Source organism: Chanos chanos, chromosome 9, assembly GCF_902362185.1.
Source record: "Chanos chanos chromosome 9, fChaCha1.1, whole genome shotgun sequence".
Lineage (NCBI taxonomy): Eukaryota > Metazoa > Chordata > Actinopteri > Gonorynchiformes > Chanidae > Chanos > Chanos chanos.
Window position 1 is genome coordinate 35,609,810 of NC_044503.1, and position 9,674 is coordinate 35,619,483.

The 9,674-nt window shown below is 39.8% G+C and overlaps 1 non-coding gene across 1 annotated transcript; it reads right to left on the minus strand.

The window, feature by feature from the left end:
• Window positions 1-2,762: 2,762 nt before the first annotated feature.
• trnak-uuu (transfer RNA lysine (anticodon UUU)) lies at window positions 2,763-2,835 on the minus strand. Its single transcript has one exon. It is a non-coding gene; the product is annotated as a tRNA-Lys (tRNA).
• Window positions 2,836-9,674: the final 6,839 nt, after the last annotated feature.

The following is a 9,674-nucleotide window of genomic DNA, read 5'->3' on the forward strand; positions in this document are numbered from 1 at the left end:
GCAGCCTCTACACCTTTACTTCATTGGGGCCAGCCTCTCCTCTGGCATCGATCCACCAGCTCCTGGTACTTGGACCGCCTCTGCTCATTAGCCTCCCCCATATGGTCGTCCCATTGAGCTGTCAGCTCTATATAAGGAGCGCCTGGTTTGAAGAGGCTGATGACAGCATCACTTCTGGCCTCAACAAAGTTGTCACAATGTGATCTGGGAACGTGAGCTGACTGCCAAAGTCGACTTGCAGCTCCCAGTCTGATGGAGAGGTGAACAGATCAGCTGCAGATCAACAACCCCCCCCCCAACCAGGGCTGTTGGGCAGCTGCTGAGCATGTGCTCGAGTGAACCTTTTCTGGGGCACAGAGGACATGCTAGAGAATCACCCTTGCCCCACCCTTGACGTGGAGGTTTGCCTGGCTAGGTAGAACATCATACACCGCTTCAACCATGTACATGATTCTTTTGGGTTCTGCCTGCCAGATATCTAACCAGGATATCTTCTTCTCCAGCTCACCCTCCCACCCTGAATGCACCAGTACACGCTACGTGTTTAACGCCACACTATACACATAAATTTAACGGCAGGCTCCGCATGAGCATTAAGTGCAGAGCAGGTCGAGACAGTTACGGAATACTGAAAGACGTAGTGCAAGGAGTCAGGTTTATCAATTCACACGTGGGTCCAGCGATAGTAAATGTCTATGCAAAGCTCATCCCATTAGGAATATTCACCATGAACCACATTCGCAGCTTTTCTCGATGATTCACAGCGACCGATTTGTAATTATTTAACGACGTCTGTAAGAACGTTTTATATTTCAGGACCATGAACAGCGCCCCAATGGCTAGTTTCTTCTGGGAATGGCTGTGAATGGCTCCTGCCTTGTTTTGTTGTGGTAATCCTCAATGAAATGTTTTGAAAGGGTGCGTTCTTCATCTGGTCAAATGATCCTCTGACAAGTGACATAAGGCGATAACGCAGTTTTACTATAAATCGTATTTCATGGTCAATATCTACCATGAAGGACGGCGACAAGTTTGGCTCGTCTTTTTGTAGTGCTTTATTCAAATCCTGCCCATAACTTGAACACGTGCAAAAACTGGCACAACTCTGTCCACTAGGCGGTAGCACAGACTGAGTATTGTGTTTATGGTCTTTTTCTTACGCAGTTGCCAGTGACAGTTTCAGCTAAATGTATGTTTATTATCATACAGCTAAGTGTCTTTTGGTGAAAATGTTGGGGGTCAGGTCACTTCATTTTGAGTTAAATTTCCGAGATTTTTAGGGACATGAGTGTCAGATTGCACAGTCCATTATTCCGTTTCTCCAAGGCCTGAAATTAGCTCATGTCAAATTAAAATCAGTGTTATTATCAGTCTAAAATGTGAAGAGTATGTATCAGGCAAATCACAGTTTTCAATGAAAATGTGCTATCCGTGGACCAATTTTGCTTAGTTTAGAACAATGAGATAACGTTAATTATTACATGGCTTTGTTTAATACTGATTGGTCAACTAAGGCATTTTACAGTCTGTTATTTCTGAATAGCAGACCGCTGCTATGAATAGCCGACCGTGCCTATGGAACTTTTTTTTTTTTTTTGCTGTAATAAATGATATTTTTTTTAATGAATATTTTGTGTCAAATTATTGATTTGTTTAATAGGTGGCGAGATAATGCACAGCGAGCAGGTCATCATAGCGAATATGGCGAGCTTTCCTCAACCCTACAATCACAATTATGTGATGAACTCCCCCTTGGTCCGCGGGGAATGCGATCACAAATGTGTGACTAGAATGTTAGAGAACAGAGAACTCCGTATTATGATGCAACAATTACCATAAGGGATTTAGTTCCAGAACGTTAGTATGGAATTCTAGAGGGGGGGGGGGGGGGGGGCTCACTCTTCAGGGTAAGGCATTGTTAAAAGAATTCACTCCTCGAGGGTTAAGAAATTAGGTATAGTATACTACACGTTATCCCGTTTATTATACGGTTACTTGCCATAACGATAAAACAAACTTCACACAAAATATCATTTTAATGATTTTTTTTCTTTCGTTTCGTGGTTTCCGCTGAGAAAAATAGTCCCTCAATAACTTTATATAACTTTAAGGTTACTAGTGTTCCGTAGCAACGTGTTCGGCTCCCTGCAGAATCGTCAGCTTTTTGTTGCAGATTAATAGGCCAAGCATTCCGTTTATTGATATTAAATTGAATATTTCCATTAATAATACAGTTTGAGAGAATCAATGGCACATCTCGAGGACAGCTGAAGTTGATGTCCCCATTCGTTTCATGCTTTCGATTGTCCGCAGATTGTCGATACAAATTACCCTGAATTTCCGTTACAATATGTGAATGGATTACTTGCTGAATGATACGAAAGATGTGAATCAGAAGCCCAAAACCCGTTGCCAACGGAAGCGGTCGTTAATTTTTTCTAAGCGGTTATTAATTCTTCTCCTTTTACAGTCACGATATTTCACGATAGTCTTTGTATGTGGAGAGGCATGCCTCTGTGTGTATGAGTGTACTTTTATGTATGTATGCATTAATTTGTTTATTTATTTTACCATTTTTGTGTGCATGTCTGTGTATTTGTGGGGTTGAATGAGTGCACTTATTTGTTTTACCATCAATGTCTGTGAGTGTACATTTTTAGCAGGTTAATGAGGACATGTTGCTCTTACCATTTTAAAGGTTACTGATAGGTAAGTATTCTGATAAGAAAGTATTCTGATTAGACCATGCGGAATCGAAGACTCGCCCGAACAGGGACTTGAACCCTGGACCCTCAGATTAAAAGTCTGATGCTCTACCGACTGAGCTATCCGGGCTTCTGGATTATTTAGTCGGTAGGGGTATCAGCTTAAAAGATGATATTTTGTATCCCTCTAAGTGAAAGAGCGTAACGTTTTGTGTTTACAGGCAAAAAGTCCTCCAGAATATTTGCAGACATCTCTGCTGGTGCGTTTAGACGCACTCTTGGCCATCTGCACCTCTCCGGTCAAAAAGGCCCAAGTTTCACCACAAAGATAAATCAAGACCTACATCTGGGATGTTAGAAACAGCAACATCTCCAACAGCATTGCTCTGAACCCCCACGTTTACACACACACACACACACACACACACATACACACATACACGCACAAAAATACATAGGAGGTGCAACTTTCATTTTTTGCGGTCACAATGGTTTAAATGGTTAAAAACATTGTTCTTTCGATTTCAGAGATGTGTTCAGAGGTGACAAGCTGCTAAAACTTCTGACCTGCAAGACAGCACTCATTTCTGATGCAGCCTTGGTCACCTTATTTAGACTAAAGTTAACAGTGGTGGGTCAGCTGGGCACCAAGTCAGACTGAAGAATTATTGTATGTGTGACTTTGTCATATCACAATCATGGACTTGAGGTTAAATAAAACACGATAATCATCATTATGCTTGTACTTCTGATACCTATTTTCAGCTTTGGTGAGCCAGACCCATTGAAAGGGCAAAAAAATGATTCATCGTATACAGTAATTATGTAGTAGTGCTAGTGGCTGAATTTTTAGACCTGATGGAAAATTGCTGTTGTGGGTCAATGCACTGGGTAAGAGTGACGTCTTTTAGATTTGTGATTAATGATTTAATTTAGATTTTTTACCCTGAATGAAACTAGCTTACATTCACTCGTGTAGTTTTTGTCATATCTTTTTTCTTCCTAAACAAGATCGCTCCAGCTGCTTACTCCATCACGACAGTTTTGTATTTGGACAAGTTGAAGAAGACGTGACACTCCAAAGCAAAGTTTCAGAATATTCAAAAGGTTTCCAGCATGTCATCTGGTACCATCAAAACACGACAAAGAATGCTGAACTCTTGTGTTATTTAAGCAAGTACGCGTCACAGTATGACCGTTGCTCTGGAAACGCTCCGGACCATTCTGGAACTGTTACCCTCACCATCAGCCGAGTCCGAGTACAATTCTACAGAACGACGACAAGCTCACTGTGAACGCCATCCGTAAAGAAAAAAAGTATATATTATATATTTTTACTTTTTTTCTCCTGAAGTTCGGCGAAACTGTTGGTGCTGTTTTTTTATGTTTTTAACACTGATAGATGTGTTTGCTTTTGTAAAATTTAGTGTCAGACTTACGGAACTATATAAAAATATGAAATTGAACAGGATGAAAAACGCACACGTGAAGAATTCTAAGTAAAAGCACTCGCTCTCTTAGAATTATTGACAATTCTATGAAAAACAAAAGAACATTTCAAACTATAATGTAATTAACACTGTATCTCTCTGTCTGTCTATTATTATTATTATTATTATTATATTATTGTTTTTTTCATAAACGATTGCATTCTAATAATAATGATGCATTAGTTTGTGTAGTAAGCACCAATGGATATAATACTGAAATATTATGCATCAAGGAGCGAACTCGATTTCATTTACATCCAGTTTTCTGCATTATAGTTCATCGCTATTTACCACGCGATGACCACTAGGAGGGGCAATGGCGTTTTGTTCTCATTTAACTCTCCCAAAGTGGTTAAATCGCTTTATTTATTTATTAATTTATTCATTATTATTATTATAATTATTATTATTATTATTATTGCTGTTGTTGTTGTTATTGTTGTTATATAATAATAATAATAATATTTAATGCATTTACAGTTCCCAGTGACACCCCGAAGAGAATTTTGTTTACTGTGAATGCATAGACCTAAGCAGTATCTTTTTACTGTTACACTGGAAACTATGTTGCGTCATCACTCGGCTTCGGGTGAGTCGGGAAATGGAGGACGTAAACGGGACTGTGGTCGCTCATTGGCGATAAGAATTGCTTTGTGCTTTGGTGGAGCAATGATGAGAAAGCGAAGCAGTTCCCTGTGCTAACTGAAGCATATATATGACGGAGCTTCTCCTTATCACAGCCCAGCGAGCTCGGGCGGGATTAGCACGGTAACCAAGAGCATCATTTTGTTGCTCTGCAACGTCTTTTAAAAAATTCACAATACCCGTGGTTCATTCCCTTCGATGTCTGTGTCATCTCCACACACTGAGTTCAAGTACCTTCACTGTTAATTTATTACAGTTATCAATTCTCTGCAGTTTAGGGCTACACTGCTGTATCATACAAGTAAAGACAAGGTTCATGTATTGCTTTAGAGCAGTTACTTCGTTTACAAGCAAAACAGGGCTCAGCACTGTGTTATAATCAAAACTCCCCACAGACAACAGTCCCTCTCTCTCTCTCTGTCTCTCTCTCACTCCCCCGCCCCCACCCTCCACCCAGCCTCCCACCCTTCGCCCCCAGACTCTCTTATCACACTTGTCCGGCGTGGGTTTGGTGGTATCCAGCCTGATCGCTCCAGTGTGTTCGTGTGTGAACTGAAGGGTGTGATGAATTCTAAGAGATGAATGAATACCAAAAGCAGATAAAGAGAGAGTACAAATGAGGCCTAGTGAAGTGAATTGTGTGTGTCGCCGTAATGAGGAGTCCTCACTCAACCGGCCAAAACGCACATGACCACTGACATGATACTGATTTTTCATTTTCACCTGTAATATATGTAAATATGACAATTGATGAATGTCAGCTTACCTTAGATTCCTTAGATATGGTTAAGGGCTAAATTGAAAATCAATTCTATAATTTTGTATCAGCAGTCGCTTGTGAGAACTGTCCTTTCACGTGTTTAAAGCGAAATTTTTATTAAGTCCTTTGATAAAGTTGTATGTTGCTTATATTTACGTATGAGTTCAGTTGGGAGTTCCTGTAAGAGGCTGATGGTTCTGGGTTCTCTGTGTGGTCTCCTGCTTCTCATCACTGGAGTCTTTACAGTGTTCTGGGCTCAGGGGTTCTACAAGAACCGACAGAACGAGTCTGAAAAGACCAAACCCAGCACAGCCTGAATAAAGCCTTTCTCGTTTTACATTTCTCATACATCTGCAACAGTATCTGTGTTGGCTAAATCAACAAAATGAGGTGGAAAGATCGGCCTTGTGTGGCTTGTGAAACCGAAACAACTTTCTTTTGTTGTGGTCAGCGGCCAAAGTTTCCAGTAAACAAAACAACAGCAAACTTTCCGACCCTTAGACAAGGTGACTGACACCATGTATGTTCTTAAAAGATTCTGCTCGAACTCCTCGCATTAAGTATACCATTGGCAAGTCTCCAGAGAATTTAACACACACACGCACAGAGACACACACAAACACACACACACACGGGATACAAATTGAAATGTTATAGAAAATGACAGTAAATTTCGGTGGCCAATATTAACAGTATTTACAAAGCGATTTTTTTCCTCTGAGAAAACATAATTTTTATTCATCTGAATTATCAAAACTTTAACTTCTCTTAAAAAATTTTCTTGTGAAAATGCGATTATTCTATCTCTCTTGCTGTGTCCATGTTATTTCTTCAGAGAACATCCCTGAGGCAAATAAAGAGAAGTGTGTCGATTAAAAGGCCAGTGGAGTGTTCTTGTTTTTGTTCATACCTCTGTTGACAGCGCTGCGGTCAAAGCCACTGTTACGGAAAGTTTCGAGTCGCGCGTGAAAGGCTTGCATGCGAGCAAGCGAAGGCTGATGGCTGAAATACGCGGTGCCGTAAACAGGCATGTTGTTTTTTGTGGGTTTCGCTAGCTGCCCCTCTGAACATCTCACACCGGTTCAATTTTGCTAGAAGAGCAAAAGCGCGCGGAGGCCGGAAAAATGCATGCACATGAAAGAGATCTTTTTCTTATGCATACAACTCTTCCGTGTCAGTGTACTTAGCTTTAGTTTCCATCTCTTTACTTTAACAAGACATGACTATACTTGATACTTGTTATAATTTCTTCTATTAGGTAAGCCCTATTTTTGGTCGAACGCTATTTATCCAATTCGTTGTGGTATAAATGCTTGATTTTGTTGATATGCCAAACGGAGCAACACATAAGCTAGTCTTCTATTAGAAGTTTTAACATTTCCACATAAACGGTTTTGCAGGTTTATTTTCGTTGTGAATGCTTCTTCGTTGTCGACGCTTCCTGAAAACCTTACTCAGTATTTATTTTCAGAATTTTAGACTAGTGCAATAAATTGAAAGAATGAAGTTTTCATCTGTGTAATTGTTCGATTGTTCTGTCATCTGCACTTACCTGCCATATTAGAATTGTACCTTAATTTAATAGAGTTAAATTAGATTTAAATCGCTGCAGTTTTATTTATATTTGTATTTGTAGGCTTTTGACAGGTAATAGGCCGATTATCTATAACCACGTGACATTTATTTTGAAGCACGCAACTTTGGTGGTGAACCGACTTGAGTAATGCTTACTGTGGAGAAGATTGGCAAAGACATGCAACATGGTTAATGAAAGAGGGTCGAAGACGTCTCTGCAATACAGATGAGATTGCATCTTTTGTTGTTTTCATAAAACGTGACAAAACAAAATGGTTTATTCCCGGGTTTATTATGAAGTAAATCAAAAATAAAAGCTTTGAGCTGCAGTCTCACTTTTAATGCAGTCAAATCTAATAAAACGTTCTTTTTTTTTTTTTACTTTTCTTTAGGATTTTACGATTGTGTTCATATTCGTACTTGTTGCAAGTGCAATGCATGTTTTACTTTCTTTATTTTCTTTCTTTCTTGACATTGTAAGTCCTCTAAGTTCTACATTGGCCTAATACGTAAAGATATATACTAAACCACTATACTACTGAATTAGTATAAATTGAATATATAGTATAATTATTTAGTATAAAATAAATAAATATATATATATATATATATATATATATATTCATTTCAAACATTTCAAATTCATGTGTTACGCTTAATGACTTTAGCTCGGATATTTCGTCCTTAGATGTCTAAAAATGTGATTTTCACGGTAAAGCACTTTTGTTTACTGTATGGTTGAAAAGAGAATGCATTAAACACTATTTTACCAACGTTTTGAATTGAGTTTGTCAGTGGCGGTTCTAGTTGGTATGGCGCCCTGGGCGACACGCCCCTCCACCCTCAATGTTTTAGTCTTTTATCAGAACTGATTTGAAAAATTTTAATCAGTTTAGTGTTGCCTTCTAGGGTTATAGCCACTACTGTTTTGCCTGTTAATTGTTTTGCCTCTTACTGTTTTGTCCTTAGCTTCCTGTTTGCCTTGAGTGTATTCACTTTTTGTTACGTTTTGTATTGAGCTTCCTATGTTTGCCTTTAGTTTACTTTCTCGTTACGTTTACCGTAGGCACGTCGATCAGAGTTTGCTTGCCTGAGTTTGTTTGGCTTGTATTGTCCTACATGCTTGAGTTCATTGTTTATTGTTTTGCTCGCTTTACTGTTTGTCTGGCCTGCTTTACTGGTCACTGCTTGTCTGCTTCACCGTTCACCGCTTTTAGTTTTGTTTTAAACATGCCTGCCGGTAAAACTGCTCTTGCTTTTCTCAGTATTAGTTGCTTCCTCTCCAATAGAAGTAATCAGTGATATGGCGGTCGTACTGGGGTGGGGGTGGGGGTAGGGGTGGGGTTAGGGGTAGGGGTGGGGCTGGGGGGGGGTGGTCTCATAGCCGGGTTCCCTACTGAATGCTTAATTGCTGTGCTCTTTCTTGCATCGAAGCCCTTCTTGCACCTCTTTTACAGTGTGTTTGTGCCGTGTATGCATGTGAGTGCGTGATCACGTGTGGCGATGGTAAACATTTTCCTCCCAAACTGGGTAATCCCCCCCACATTAGCCCTTTCTGCGGTCGGCCTGCCTCACTCTTTCTTGGCGCCCCTTTGTGGCATCCCGGTAACCCTAGTGGCAGTTGTAGGTGCAGAAACATCTTTTTTTAAATCTCTTTTTATGCTCTTCTTAAATAGTAAATCAAATCCTGTAGTATTTGAAAAAAGCGCTCTTTCTTGTGCGTTAACATTGTCTCACAGCTCATTTTCTCTCATTACAGCGAATTTAAATAAACTTTAATCTTATGGACTTTCAAAACCACTTCTCTTCTCTTCTTTTACAACAAAAGAACTGTGTAATACTTGCTGTTTACCAGGGAATTGTGTATAAAACTCTCTTCGGGCAAAATTTCCGAAGCATTGTAGCATTGTAACTGCAGCATGATGGTATCTGGGGCCGTTGGGGCATGGGAGATGAAGGCTGACAGTGGGTATATTGCCAGGGTACAAACATTGCCAGATACTGCCCTGCTTTTTATTACTTATTCATGATTACATAATGAACTCTCTCAAAGGTGCGAGTGCATGGGAAGAGCCTACATTAGCTCACCAGTAGGCTCACAGGAATCAAAAGAATGAAACAACCATTTTGGTAAGTAAACAGACGTCACCATGACTCATCTGAAGAATGCAACGGAACGGAAGTTTCGCAGTGACTGACTGATTTTGTTCTGTTCCTGTACCGAAATGATATCTTGTCAACCACTAGAGGGAGGCATAAGGAATTTATGAATACGATGTGAACCATTTTACATGGATTCTTTTGAGAGCAAGAAATAATTGTTAAAAAGAACTTTTACAAACGTTCAATTAAGAAAGTTATTTATTGATGACTTAATAAGTGAATTACGACACTCACTGACTCATGTATGCTGTCTTAGCGTTAATTCAACCCTTATGAATTTGCTGTGTGCGAGTGCAAATGTCTGAACGTGCTCTGTGGATGGCTGGCAAACGTTGG